This window comes from Taeniopygia guttata, chromosome 8, assembly GCF_048771995.1.
Source record: "Taeniopygia guttata chromosome 8, bTaeGut7.mat, whole genome shotgun sequence".
Taxonomy (NCBI): domain Eukaryota; kingdom Metazoa; phylum Chordata; class Aves; order Passeriformes; family Estrildidae; genus Taeniopygia; species Taeniopygia guttata.
The window spans coordinates 21983030-21997289 of NC_133033.1; the positions used below are offsets into that span (position 1 = coordinate 21983030).

The 14260-nt window shown below is 37.2% G+C and overlaps 1 long non-coding RNA gene across 1 annotated transcript in view; it reads left to right on the forward strand.

Moving 5' to 3' along the window:
- Window positions 1–14260, forward strand: part of LOC140684599 (uncharacterized) — an 18970-nt gene continuing 4710 nt past the window's right edge. Inside the window, exon 1 of the long non-coding RNA XR_012057076.1 lies at window positions 1–1352. This is a non-coding gene — a long non-coding RNA (uncharacterized lncRNA). The remainder of the gene's footprint in view (window positions 1353–14260) is intronic.

Genomic DNA, 14260 nt, shown 5'->3' on the forward strand with positions numbered 1-14260 from the left:
TTATTGTATATGTCCAATTAATCTTCACTCTGCAAAATTGAGGTTTTCCCTTCTTTTTTTGCTACATCGCAGTTCTTATGCTTGCTTTGGACTGCAATCCTGGCTCACACTTCAAGTTAACAAGGCTGTGGTACTGCCTAATAATCCCTAACATGTTTAAACAGATGTTTATAGCTGCTGGTGTACCTAAACTCTTGTTTTAATTCGTGAGGTTGCTTGTTAAACCTGAGTATGACAGAAGGGTTTTGGCGATAAAGTGGGATTTTTGCTATATTTGATGGATGATATATGAATGCCAGCACCTGAAGCATCTCAAACTCTTCAAAATAAATGACAAGTACAGAGACATGGGGCTTAAATCTCATAGCAACACAGCAGCACAATTTTATCTCAAACTGGGAGAAAACATCTAAAAGGAACATAATCTGACCAAGACTGCCACCATGTAACAAGATATTTTGTGATAAATTTTGAAGGAGGCATATTTAAAAATCCTGCTCTGGATTTATAAAATCCATATGAACTGACTTATTCCAAATGGGCCAACAGAAGAGTTTTGTAACTCCTCATTTAATTCATCAGATTGCTCTGCAGATGGCGGTAAAATTTATTTTCTATTTAAAGAGCGTCTCGCCTCATCATAATCAAGGAAATATACTTTCCAACTTAACCAAAAACTTGGCAAAGATAAAGTTCTGCACTGGCACCAAGTAATCCCATACAAAAAGCCTGTCTCCCATCTTACTTGTTTTGCTGTGCCAGAAATATTTTTAAAAGACCACAAAGTAGACCTTTCATATTCTACTGTGAAATATTCACACTCACTTTAAACACACACATGCTCTCAAGATCCCAGCAATTGGCTCAGCCTGGCCTGCACCACATGAAATAGGTGTTTCCCATCCCCACAAACTGGTCTGTGGAAAGCCAGGGCATCTCCAGGCTGTCAGGACTGGGGCAGAGAAGCAGAGCTGGATAATTAATTGCCTGCTCACACCTTGGGATATGAACGGGAAATGTCCTGAGAGGAAACCAAGCTCTTCCAGAGCAAATCCACACAACTTTCCCATACAGCTGTTGAGTCATTTTTCCATGAAGGAGAGAAAGAAAGGGGCTTTTCCCAGGAGACTGGAAAATAGGTGTCAGAGAATCCAAGGCAAAGGATGGGAAGATAAAAGGGGAGGAAGACAACAGATAGCTCCAAGATGAGCGCAGAGCCACTAGGACACAAAGCACCCCATTTCCAGCAGCAAGCAACAGTGGACAGCAAACCTGAAACATTTCCATGGAGCACTGGGGCAGCAACAGGCTGCAGACAGGATAAAATCTGCATAAATGGCATTATCAGAAAGGTAAGCTCTATATCTTACTGCACTTCCACACTAATATTTGACTGCCTTTTCCTAGAAGTTCCTCTGGAGAGGCCACAAAGATTAGGCAGGTGATACTCAGGCTTGGAGAATTTGCTTCTTAGCTGTGTTATCAGTGCCAAGTGGTTTGAAAAAGAGTACTTTTCCTTACTTGCACTTACAAGCTATTCCTGTGACTGTGAATCCAGGACATTTATCATTCAAATATCTGAGTAAAGCTGAAACTCTACTCAGGACTTGCCATCACTTGGAGGGAGCTACCACCACTATTATTTGTGCAGCTCTCACTTTGCAAAACTTTTTCACAGCACAAGTTAGTGACAATTTCACGTGCCTTCTTGAGAGTGAAAAGTAGGTAATCAACTAAGAATCAAGATCTTGGAAGACTCTGAAACATTTCTGGTGACTCTCCAAAAGAATACTTAACTGTGTTAATTCATCTGCTCAGCAGTTCAGCTACATATTTTCCTAATCAGGTGGTTCTTGGCTTTAAATGGAAAAAAACTTCTTCATTAAATGATAGAAAAAATCTCAGAAGTAATTTTTCAAGTCATTCAAAAAATACAGCTGTAGATGAGATAAATATTTCCTCACCTCCAAAATTGTTTCAAAGGCACATTTACAAATGCAACATATACAGCAGGAAAATCTTTATCATACAAAGTTTTCTAGCTCCAAACCTGCTGCTTGGAGTGAAACTCAAGATAGAATCAAGGCAGGTCTCTGGGGAGGCAATGATAGGAGTATACATTGAACTGCTGGGAGCATGAATATGCATAGCTCAGTGAGGGCAAATTACAGTGGCCTATTGTATGTAATGGGTGAAATGGGTGTATATGTTTGTTCTTTCCTTTCCATAAAAAACTGAATTCACAAAAAAAATTAGCAACTAAATATTTACGACCCTTTATTTAAGTAGGTTTCATCTTGAACTTTAACATTTAATGTATTTAAGAGTTGAGGAATCTTGTCAGGTTTCATTACTGCAATATGGTAGCTTCTCCTATATGGTAGGGGGATAGTTACCAACAGAACAAAAAAATACATTTTAAATTACATTTACTAAGTTTTATCATGTAAGAGGAAGGAAGGAAGCTGAGGTTAACACACAGATCATAAGCTGCTTTGAAATTTAATTGCTAAATGATTTTACAATGTACAAAATGTTTACTTGACTTGAATGCCAGGTAATTATTTGCCAGTACCTTTGGCAGTTACTGGCATGGCTTCTCTTACTCAGTTGCTAAACAAAATGCAAAATGATAACCCTTAAGACAAAATCAAGATTATAGATTAAACTACTCTTTTGTTAAAAGTCTGTATAATTTTCATTCTACTTGGTTTAAAACAACTTGAGAGATAGAGATGCTTATGCCTGAGGCAGCAAAGAATCACAAACCTTGCTGTAAGGGTAGTGCTGCAATACACCAGCCAGGCTTCAGTGGGACTGTTTTTCATCAAATATTCATGAAAGACCAGGACCCCTACTTGACTAGACATGACAATTTGACTTTGCCTCTTCCACTGCCGTGACATGATCATAAACATTATCAAGTCCTGCAGTGTGATCAACGACAGATGCAAAATTAAGAGTTGACGAGTTTTAGAAGGTAGCTGAGCCTTATGTATTTTCTGCCTAATTTTAATTTCCAAAAATCTTCCAGGCAACTCTTTTTTAAAGACTTCAGAAACCACTGTTATTTTTCTCTTCTATTCTTGCAGTTAGTACCAGTGTTCTGAAAAGATAGGATTCAGTTGTGGTTTCTTTCGGGACAATTTGCCTTTCCTTTTCTGTTTGCCTTTTTTTTATCATTTTGTACAGAAAACAAAGATTTTGGCTGGCTCATCTTGTCTTGACTTCTGGCAAAACATATCTGACAATACTTCAGGTCCCTTCCAATTGGGTCTTCCATGGTTCTATGACAATAAATTAACAGTAAGCCATGGCAGGTAATTCACCTGTTATTCGAGAGTTAACAGACTTAGTTTTGTAAAGTATAACATACCAATGAATGTGTCCTTTCCCTTTGGGTGCAATTATATTTCAAAAGCCATTTCCTGGAGTTGCTGGTATAGCTTCTCTTTGGTGAAAAGTTTCTCTATCTTCCATAGATTTCACTTGTATTTTTTCTGGAACTGCATACTGTGATTGACAAGTGCTGACATGAGGATTTACTTGTGCTATGTCAGGTTCAAAACCTAGTGCTCAACTTGATATGGCTTAACCATGAGAGCATTATATTGAAACATGAACACCAACCCTACTAAACCAAGATTTAGTAGAAAGACTAAGCACAGCAAAAACTTAGAAACAAACATTTCTGATCACTAGTTCTTCTCCTGGGAGTTCACAGTTAAACCCGTGCTAATCGGGTAGAAGCAATGGTGGTATAGCAGTCACATCCATGAGATTTATTTAAGGTATTAAATCTATGCAGTACCACTGTAAACTGTCTTTTTTTAATTCTTAAAAAAAAAAAAAAAAGCCAAATCAGAAGACAGTCATCTGCAGCATGGTGAAAATAAAGGAAAAGGCCAAGGAGAAGGCTTACTGGCAAATGCTGGGAGCATTTCACCAAAAACATTATTAAGACCTAAAACACAACAGAAAAGTGAAAGATTAACAACTATATGCCTGAATCATTTAAGTTAAAATGAATATTTACCTTAACAGATGACATAAATATCTACTGTGGTTGTTGAGGATCTTTGACGTAATTACATTGCCTCTCAGTTTATTTGTTGTTTTTTTTTTTTTTAAACTGGGATTCTTCATGTAAATATTCCCTGTCTTTAAAATTTCTATTTGCAACCTTGTATGAATTTCCCCAGTACATTTAAAGAAGTAATTTTTAAACTTGAAAATACCTTCTGTGCGCTAGTTAACTAAGTATTTGTGAGTTGGGCCATAAATAGAGTTTAATGAATGTTTATGCCATTTAAATTTTAAATTTTCAGGAGTTTGAAAACAAAACTCAATTTTTTCATATGGAAAAAATGTGTTATAAAGTACAGGTAGTTAAGTACTAAAGCAGATCAAAAGGTTATGAAATCAACCATTATAGAAAAGTAGTGATAACTACAGGCAACTAGGAGAGAATATTGGAATGAAAAGGTGATAATCCATCTTAAAAAGCCTGGACAAAAACTGAGAATTGCAATTAATGCATAAAACAGAATTGAGGGAAAGGGGGAAGGGATAGCCATAAAAATCACATAAAATGAGTTTGTCATTTCCTCTAGTGAGTGATGGGGACGCAGACAAAAAATGTTAGGTTTGATCTGTTTTGCTATACTTTTTCTTTTGAAAAACAAAAACAGAAATCCTGCTGACAGATTCAGGGCACACTTTGCAGCACTTAAAAGTGGTGATTGCTCTACTAATATTCCTTCCCATTTTATTCTATTCAGCTATGACTTCTATGACCTCTGTCTACACCTTCCAAAAAAGGATTCCAGGACACCTAACACAGAAAAGCAGTCCTAACCAAACCTTTTATATACATTTATTAAATAGCAGAACCACTATATCTACCTCAAGATTACTTTTCTTGTTTTTATATATTGTTATGCCATATCAGTTTGCTCCTTCTTACTTCTTTTTCCTAAATTAACCATTCCTATCTGTCACTTGTTTGTTATATGCTTCACTCACTTCTAAAATCTGGCATGATACCTCAATCATTCACTTTGACATCAGTAGGCCACAGTGGAAAACTGCCAGCAATACTCTTATTATTTTGAGGTATTTCACTTCTTATATCCTAAATTAAATATTTTGGGCTTCTTCATTAATTTGGAAGATTTGATACAAGTCTGCCAACATCTTCATGATACTTTTCTTTCTCTAACCAGAGGCCTCAAAGTCCCTTCTCTCCCATGCCCCAAAATAGATATTTTGCCTTCATTTCCATGAAACTGTTTTGAAAAAATTTTTAATTTTTCCACCTCTATTTGCCAGATGTTTACTGCTTCAAAACTTCCAGTGTTACTTTAATGACAAATATGTTTCAGTTCACATTTTCCCCAAAAGACAGAACTCAGATATATCCATATTTGGTATTAACAAATTGAGTGAATCATAGATGAAAATGAAGTTGCTATTTTATCCTTATTATGTTTAGGTTTCCCCAGTTGTTAATAGTTATGGAGAAGGTTATACTGATCCCAGACCTCATGATCTGCCATAATTTGTAATTCTCAAGCTCTCTGCAGCAAAGAGCACATGCTGTAGCTCATCTGCACATTAGGAGTTCTGTAAGCTGAGTCGGGTTTGTGCAGAGATTGTCTCTAAAGAAGCTTGCATGGAACAGGAATGAAGGGTGGCAGAACACTGCTGTCCATGGCACGACAAACAGCATTAGTGAACAAAAACATTTCAGCCACAGTGCCCTAACAAGGCATAATCTGTTTACAGCAGCAACTCAAAAACACTCAGAAATTGTGGCTATACCTTATAAAACCCATTCAGTTCCAAATAATACAATCAGGTATGCAATATTTAATATTTGATTTCAATTAATTATATTAGCATTTTCCTGCTGCATACAATTATGAACTTAGTGACCTTAGTGCAGCTACCTTAGAATTTCATGTATTCTGTAGCAACAGGCCTCATACAATAACAGATATCATGTATCAAAGCTAGTATGATTCATTCTTTTAGTCTGTATTGTAGAAATACTCTTCCTACCTATACTACAACATCTTACAACAAAATTAAGAATTTAGGGGTTTTCCCCCACCTAAGATGAGTGAAAATATGGAAATAAAACTTGACAGTCTGCAGCACTTGTATTTTCAAGTTTGAGTTTGTCTTGCACAGAAGATGGTTCTCCAAGATGCTCTTACATTTACCTGCATGTTTGAAAAAACTTACACTGTGGCTTAGTGTACAATATAAAGGAGATGCATTTTCAGCGTTAAGTGTATTTTTTCTAGAAATTTCAGTCAATAGCCTGATGTGGTTTTTTTAATTTAAAATAATACCTCCTCCACAAAAGCAGATAAATGTATCAAACTCATAGTATGAGTGTTTTTCTCCAAGAACTTTTCCTTCCACTAAACTATCTTTTTTAAATCTTTCTTCTGCCTGGAGCTGGATGTGGCTGGAAAAAGAAAAACATGGAATAAGAACAAAAAAAAAAATTGTTTGCTGAGCTTTAATGTCATACCACAAAAAACCAAATGAGTAAAAATATATTTTAAAACTCCAGTTCATCATAAACAAACATGTTCAGAATTTGATCCACTGTCTTACCATCTATTTCCTTCTGGCACTTCCATAAGTCAAAGCCTGACTAAAAGTTTCAGATTTCCAGATTAAGTTTATATGACAGGCATGATCTTTGTGATGTTACAACATGATCCTAAAATATAAAGTAAAATCTAAGGTTTTGGAGCTCCCCCCATCATGTCTGTTCGGACTGTTTGTGTTCTGCTGTCCCAGTCATTATCTTTTGCTTACTGAGATTTCTCTCTCTCCCCTGATTCCTTAGACATTTCATAGCTGCCGGTCAGAGGCTATTACCATGTGACATGTTCAACCTTTAAAACAAATAATTTACTGTGAAAGTTGAAAACTGTTAGAATGATGAATTTGAATGTGTATCATTGAGTTCTTCAGGCCTAAAAACACTGTCAAACTCTAAAACAAACAAGTATAATAAAATTATCCTTCTTTTCAAGGTCTCAGAAGGTGGATGGTAAGGTTTTTCCTGGCTCTTTGCTTAGTGCTGTGTAGCCTGTCTGGAGGTGCTGTTTGCAAAACAGAATTTTCAGCTTAAAACTGACAGCCACATTGGAAATTAGCAGCAGATGAGCACTGTGCTGCTACCTGCCATCCCCACTCATGTTTCTGTGGGAAGGAACGTCACATCAGCTAAAGCTGGGGGCCAAGCCACACACAGAGAAGAGAAGGAGCTTAGACAGGGCAGGCAAAGTTCCCCAGATCCCAGAGCACTGAAGTGGCACCAAAGCAACAAGCGCTGCTGTTGCAAGAGAGCCCGAGGAACTGCTTTGCACAGTAGAGGACATGGAATGAAAGAAAAAATGGTGCTTAAGTGGTTGTTTTCTGTCTTTGCTAGTCAGCAAAAGTGCTACAAGAAAACATAAACCCAGCTTTAGCTGAGGTACTAATCTGAAGGAAACTGCAAAAAATGTAGAACCAACTATCCTACAATGAAAAGGTGAGTTTACAGTCAGGCCTGGGCTTGGGCATCTCACACCTTCTACTACAGCCTGACAGGCTCTCCATGGCCTGCCTGGGATGTTTCTAGTAGTTTTATCATTGTTTCTCTATTAGACAAATTTAACAGAACTAACTGTCCCCTAAAACCCTTTTCAGGTATCATACAGATGTGGTTTTTCCAGCCTCTGGCCTTTAGATTTGAGGGAAAGATAGCAGCAATGCCTTAGAAACTAAGGCTTTTTACCTCAAGTTTTTTCTTAAAATCAAATAATGGCTCAACTGAAAGAGCCTTTCTGCTAACAGCATTTTGACACTGGTAGAGAGTGTGGTTAAATGTAATGAGTTTAGTAATTTAATCTGGTGTTCGGTCTGGCTCTAAGCCTTAGAAACTAGTAGGTAGCTAAGATCTAGTGGTGTTTCTGTAATGGAGGGAGATAGAAGCTGGACAGATCTCCAGTTTTCTCAACCACAAAAACTATGTTCTGTTGTCCAGAAAAAGATGGTTTGTGTTGAATTAATGAAAACTGCAAATCCTATAGCAATCATCAAGCAGAGAGAAGCTGAAGACAATGCAGAATAAGAAACTGTGCTAAATATGCTAGTGTTGTAATAAAAAAAATGCTGTTGTGCTTTCAGCACTTCACTTGCCATTCAGAATAGCAAAAGAATATTCTAACTTATTGTTCTGTGTATTTTCATTTGTGCCTCCCAGGAAAGCTTTTGGATAGGCTTGGAGGTTAAAATTATTTGATAGAGCTCAAAATATCTTCTTCTGAAATGAAGAAAACAACCATTGCCTCCAACTGTAAACGCTCTATTACTCCTATGGTATTTAGGACACTAAAAGAAAAGAGCCCATAGAAAGGGGCAAGGGATTTTTAATGTCAGCATGAGGGCATTTCATAATTTGTTTCCTTTCAGTTAAAATCCTAAAAAACAAAAAAAAAAAAAAAAAAAAACAAACAAAAAAAGCAAGCATTCATTGCTCTAATAACACCTTATTTTAAAAAAGGGTAAATCATTCCACAGCTTCCCTGAAGTTATGTGAATATTATACAGCAATCGAGAGTAAACCAACATTAACACCAGAATTAAGGTAACATTAAATAGAAACCAATGTGTTCCTAAACCCTGTTTATTTCAACAAGGTTCAATAAGGTTCTATGCTTTAAGTAAGCAGACAGCAAAATCTGGGTATGCAGCTAAGCCTGGGCATGAAGAGTTTTCAGGCCAGAAAATGTAAAATCCTGCATGCAACTTTAAACTCAAATGTTGATTTCCCTAAAATTAAAATGATGTTGATAAATACAAAAAGCTTTCAACAAAATTCTGATCACTCTGTAGCAGAAAACTGTAATTCCCTAAAAAAAGATTAATGCTGCCCTTTCCCAACAAGAGTAGAATCTGAAAATTTCACTTTAATTCTTGCCACAATTGTGATTCACACAAGTTACTAAAGTCTCTCAGGAAATAGTTAGAAGTGTTTATGACAGTTAATGTTTTCTTCTCTTTTTCCTCTTCTTCTACCACCATTTAGTGACACATCATTTTGTTTCTTCTGACCTTATATATGCCCTTTAGTATTTTTACAAACTCAAAGTCGTTCTTCAGGAAAAAAGGAAAGATGAATTTGGACCTTCAGATTGCTGAAGGAACAACAGAGTAACAAGGCAGCAGGCATTGTCAAAACATATTTAATGACAGAATTCTTCAGAGAGCTTTGCGAGATCAAAAAAGAAAAAAATTACTTGATGTTACAGTTCCCTGTGGGACTTGATTTTTGTTTTAAATTGGAAAATATTGTTCCTGAAGAAACAGTGTATTGATTTGTTAAATCCCTGATTTAAGTAGCTTTTTAAAATTGAAATGTAAATGGCATCTTTTCTTTGTGACTTAAAGAAGTCTTCAGAAAAAACAATCTTCTAAGAGACTCTGCAAGCATCAAAATATGACTTATTTGTAAAACATTTAGTCAAGAAACATTGGACATATTAATAGGAATTAGTGCATTTTGCCAGGACTAGATGCAGAGCCATACAAAACTACAATAAACAATTTATCTGCATTTCTGAAAGGTACACGGGAGCAACTGCATCAGGCTGTCTTGTAGTAAAAAGAAATAAATATTAAAAAAGCCAAGAAGATACAAAGAAGAAATTAAATCTTCAGTATAGATAGTATAGATCAAACACAGGCATGCAGCTAGAACTTTTTTCAGTTTTTTTACTAAAAGGAAGTAATTTTAAGCCAAAAATAGTTCTTTGTTGAAACAGAACAGTTTGATTTGGTTCTTATATGAAGATCAGAACAAGGTTTTATAACTGTGCCTCCCCAAGGTCCAAAAATCTATTGTTTAGATAGTGAGTTTTGTTCCACTGTTGTTAATTATCACAAACTCTTCCCATACTTCTTCAGAGCTCTGGATAAGAGTACAAGAGTGTGTGCTGTGCCCATGGTGTGCTTCCTTTTCAATATGAATTATCAAGGTCCCCTCTGCGCGTTAACTTTCTGTATTTGTACCTTCTATAGGGAAGAGTAAAGCTTAAGTGTTTGGTTTGTAGCTGTCTCACCCTCTAGTGGCAGAGAGGCTTTAGTTCTCACGGATGAAGAAATGGGAGATGGAGTTTTTTTCTTCTGGTCAATTGTGCTGTGTTGCCTATTTACAGCAGGCTGATAAAGAACTGAAATTGTTTTATTTGTTTATAAAGCCGTAGATCATGGTCTACAATATGTGCCCATCACCTCTAATGGAGCAATGCAAAATATGCTGACCTACAGGCACTGAAATAATTAAAAAGGTGCTAATGAAGGGTGGTTGTGTGCTCAGATGTACTCCTTCAGTAATGTGAAATGACTGCTATAAAAGCCTTCCTGTGCCACCATAATTAGTAGTAGTATAATGCTGCTGCCTGAAGACTAACAGAGATAGAACCTCTATTTTCCTTTAAATTCAAATTCCCTATTAAATTTGCATTTAAAAGCAGAAGACAGACATCCGATTATTTTTGTCTCCTGAAAGACTTAAAATCATAATGCACAACTTTTATAAAATAACATGCTGACCAGGTATTAGCTGACAAATTAGCAGATTTCCTATCCTCTGTTTGGGTAAAAATAAATAAATAAATAAATAAATAAATAAATAAAAAGAGATAAAAAGAGTATTGAGTAATGCTAGCTTTTGCAGAAATTTATCTACTACTTTACAGGATTATATAATTGGAAACAGAATTAATTCAAACCTGGATCATTCAAGATTTGTTATTGCTATTTGGTCTGTCCTGTTGGACCAAAACAGAATAGAGAAAAAAATATGAGGCATTGCCACACTTACTGAGAGGTAGCCCCTAAGTGAATGGAGAACTCAGCTGTAAGGAAAGGTCTTTGGCCATATTTTAGAGGAGGGAGTATAAAGTACAAAACCACAGGGAGCAGCAGCTTAGCTGCCAATGCAGCAGCACATTTGTTAAACCAATTTTACCATTTTTAAAAGGCTTTTTAAAAACATAATTCTTACTTGTAAATACGTTGTTGCTGATAATCAGGTTCTAATGTCACCTCTAGCTGTCATTGTTTAATTAGCAAGTACAGATTATGGTGCATAATTCTAACTGCCTGCATTCTCCACTATGATATTTCTTACACTCTGACCTCCTGCAGTTCAACCAAACTTTGGCAGTTTGATTTATTTTTTTACATGGCAATGCAAACCAGGTATTCTGAAAACTGGGGTACAGAAAGCTACAGTATTTTTGCTACATCCAAAAATCCTACTGGCATTAAAAATGAGAACTCCTCCTAATAAAGCACAGAAAAATATAGCCCTATTTATATATATAAATATATATTTATATTTATAATTAAATATGTATTTAAGTATTTTTACAATTTCATAACTGCGAAACACCCATAAGAGCACAAAATGCCAGTATGGTTGCTCCAAACACCAGCATCATCAAACAATTGCATAGAAACGTGAGCAAAAATAAATTTGCTATATCCAAAAAACCCAAATTGTAGAATTATGATGATAATAAGTCTAACAATCCAAGCACAATCCCATACCAACACTATGATTTTAATACCAGCCATGAAGTAGCATATTTACAAGGATACCGGCCCACATTTGCACATTCATTTTGTAGATACAGTGATCAGCAGTGTCTTCAGAAAGGCTTGTAGAGAAAGCAAACTTCAGACAGAATAGCTGACACTCACAGGGTGCAACGTTCAGGCTCCAGAGTGAATCTGTCTTCTTTGGTTACAAAATCCCAGTTTAACCCATTACCATGAAGCTGGCTGCAGTCATTGCAGGAAAAATCTGAAATTGTGCAGCCCTGCTGTCTCACCATCACAGATAGGGTGCAAATGCTGCCTTGGGTACAGCAAGCTCACTTAACCTACTGCCTTACATGCTCAGTACTTTCTCCATTTTCTTATGTACTTTAAAATGCCTAATAAAAATATCTTACTTAATGTTTCCTCATATATAGGTCTCTAAGCATGCATAACGGGAAACACATGATGTGAGCACATACAAGCAAGCTAATTTTGTATATAAGAGAAGTAGCTTTCAGAAAAGAGATTGAAATCTTGTGAGCGGGATTGGTTTAATTACACCACAGACTTTGATCCTGTTCACAATTCCAGTGTGATTTTGAGCAAAACTTGACTGAAGTGGTACAATTACAGACAAAATTGAAATAAGAAAAGGTGTTTCAAGACTCAGGGCTGCAGTAAAACATGTCTGAGCAAAGAAGATGCTATTAGACAGGGTGCACAGGTCATAGCTACAGGTGTATCAACCTACCATCCTTATTTACTGCAAAGTTCACATAATGCATATTCTGGTCATGTAAACAAGTCCCTTAGAAAACGAGAGTGCAATATCAATTCACAAGGAACAAAACATATAATAGCATAATAATAGTGTTTTACATGTGTTACATTTGTCACCATATTAAGCATTTTTAAGGATTTTTGACTTGCTTTTTCCCATTACACTACACTGGATTTAACTTTTACTAGTAAATAAATGTGTTGCAGCAGTAGCACAGCAATGCCCACATCCCCCAGCTACCACTCCTTGCTGTTAAGGGCATCAGACAAACACCAGGTTAATGCCTGCTGCACTCCCTTTGACAGGCTGCTGAACTTGAGGGTAGCTACAAATGACATTGATGAATTCTGATCACATGCTCCATGTGTGAGATGGCAAATTCTCACCTATGATCTTATTTCCCTTTCAAACGAGGTGCAGTGCAAAATCAGGGCATATCAATGAGCATCCCAGAGGCTGCAGTTTGGAGCCCACAGGTCTGGTCGTCTTGAAAGTTGCTTGAGTGTAATAAATTCTAACTTAGCTGAAGACAGGAGTGGCCCAGATACGTTCCAGGCCAGAGTGAGCTGACATTCACCACAGAATTTACACACTAGACAGTACTTTCTTCTAAGAACCCAAGGCATGAACCTTTCAGTTCATCACATGCTGTTGTTTGCATCTAAATACACAACATATAAGCACTTCCCTCTGTAGAGCACGCAGATACATTCACCTGGTCAGCCTAGTACTGCTATTCCCCATATTGAACTTTAATTATAGGGGATCAAAATCCATCCTGAATTTGGGACAGACTTAAGTCTGTAAAGAACTCAAACCGCCCATTCTGCATTGTTTGCACACAGCACAGTGCAAGCAGAAGATTACAGAAGGATCCTGTGCACACCCATACCAGCATTTTGCCTTCTGCTATTGGTAACCGGTCAGTTTTCCCCACAGTGCTCCTCAGGAGGGAGAAGAGCGGCTTTCTGGAGGTGTGCAAAGACACTGCTCTGAGCAGGACTGCCACTAGCACTCAGCTGAAGCCCCAGCCGAGGACACAGCGCTGTTAGCCGGGGAGGGGACACACAGCAGAGCAGGGAGCAGCGCTGTGGCACCAGCCTGTGTTCCAGCCCTGCCCCTGCTTGCACAGGCAGCTGGCACTCAGCAGGGCAGGGAGCAGTGGTGACAGTCCCGCCAGAGAGGGATCGGTGCTCTGGGCAAAGCCCTGTCCTGCTGAGGGCACCACGTGGGACTGGGCCTTAAACAGCGGCCTTGGGAAGGCATTGATGGACTCTGCTTCCCTTTCCTCCTCACACTTTGGGTTGCCTGAATCTTTTTACCTAAAGGGAAACCACTTTCACCTGTCAGCAAGGAAATGAGCATCAAAAAACTCCTAGAAATATCATAGGCTTAAGTTTGAAACAACTTCTTTTTCTACAGCTTTCTAAAAGCTGGTTCTTGCTTATCCTCCTCATGGTTCAAACGCAAAATAAAAACCCCGGTGCTTTGTATTTATACACGGCAGTAAACCCCAAAAATCTGGGCAGGCTTTATTGCTATCTCTGCCTCTCATATAGCTACTTTAAAGTTGTGCTGAATATTAAGTATTATAATTTGGAAGCACAGAAGAAATAACATCTGTTGTAACCTGAAATACCAAAAGTAGGCCTTTTCATTCCATGCCAGTCAGGAAACTAGTAACATATGTGCAGAATGCATTTCATACATGGCAGTGACATATTTGCAAAACATTCAAATTATAGTTTTCATCCTTTGACCATTTGTATTCTTGACCATTAATCCAACTGCTTCCATTCCTTCTAATGCTAATTCCTAAGCAAATATAAGAAACTGACCAAAAACAAGTCAAAATTCAGA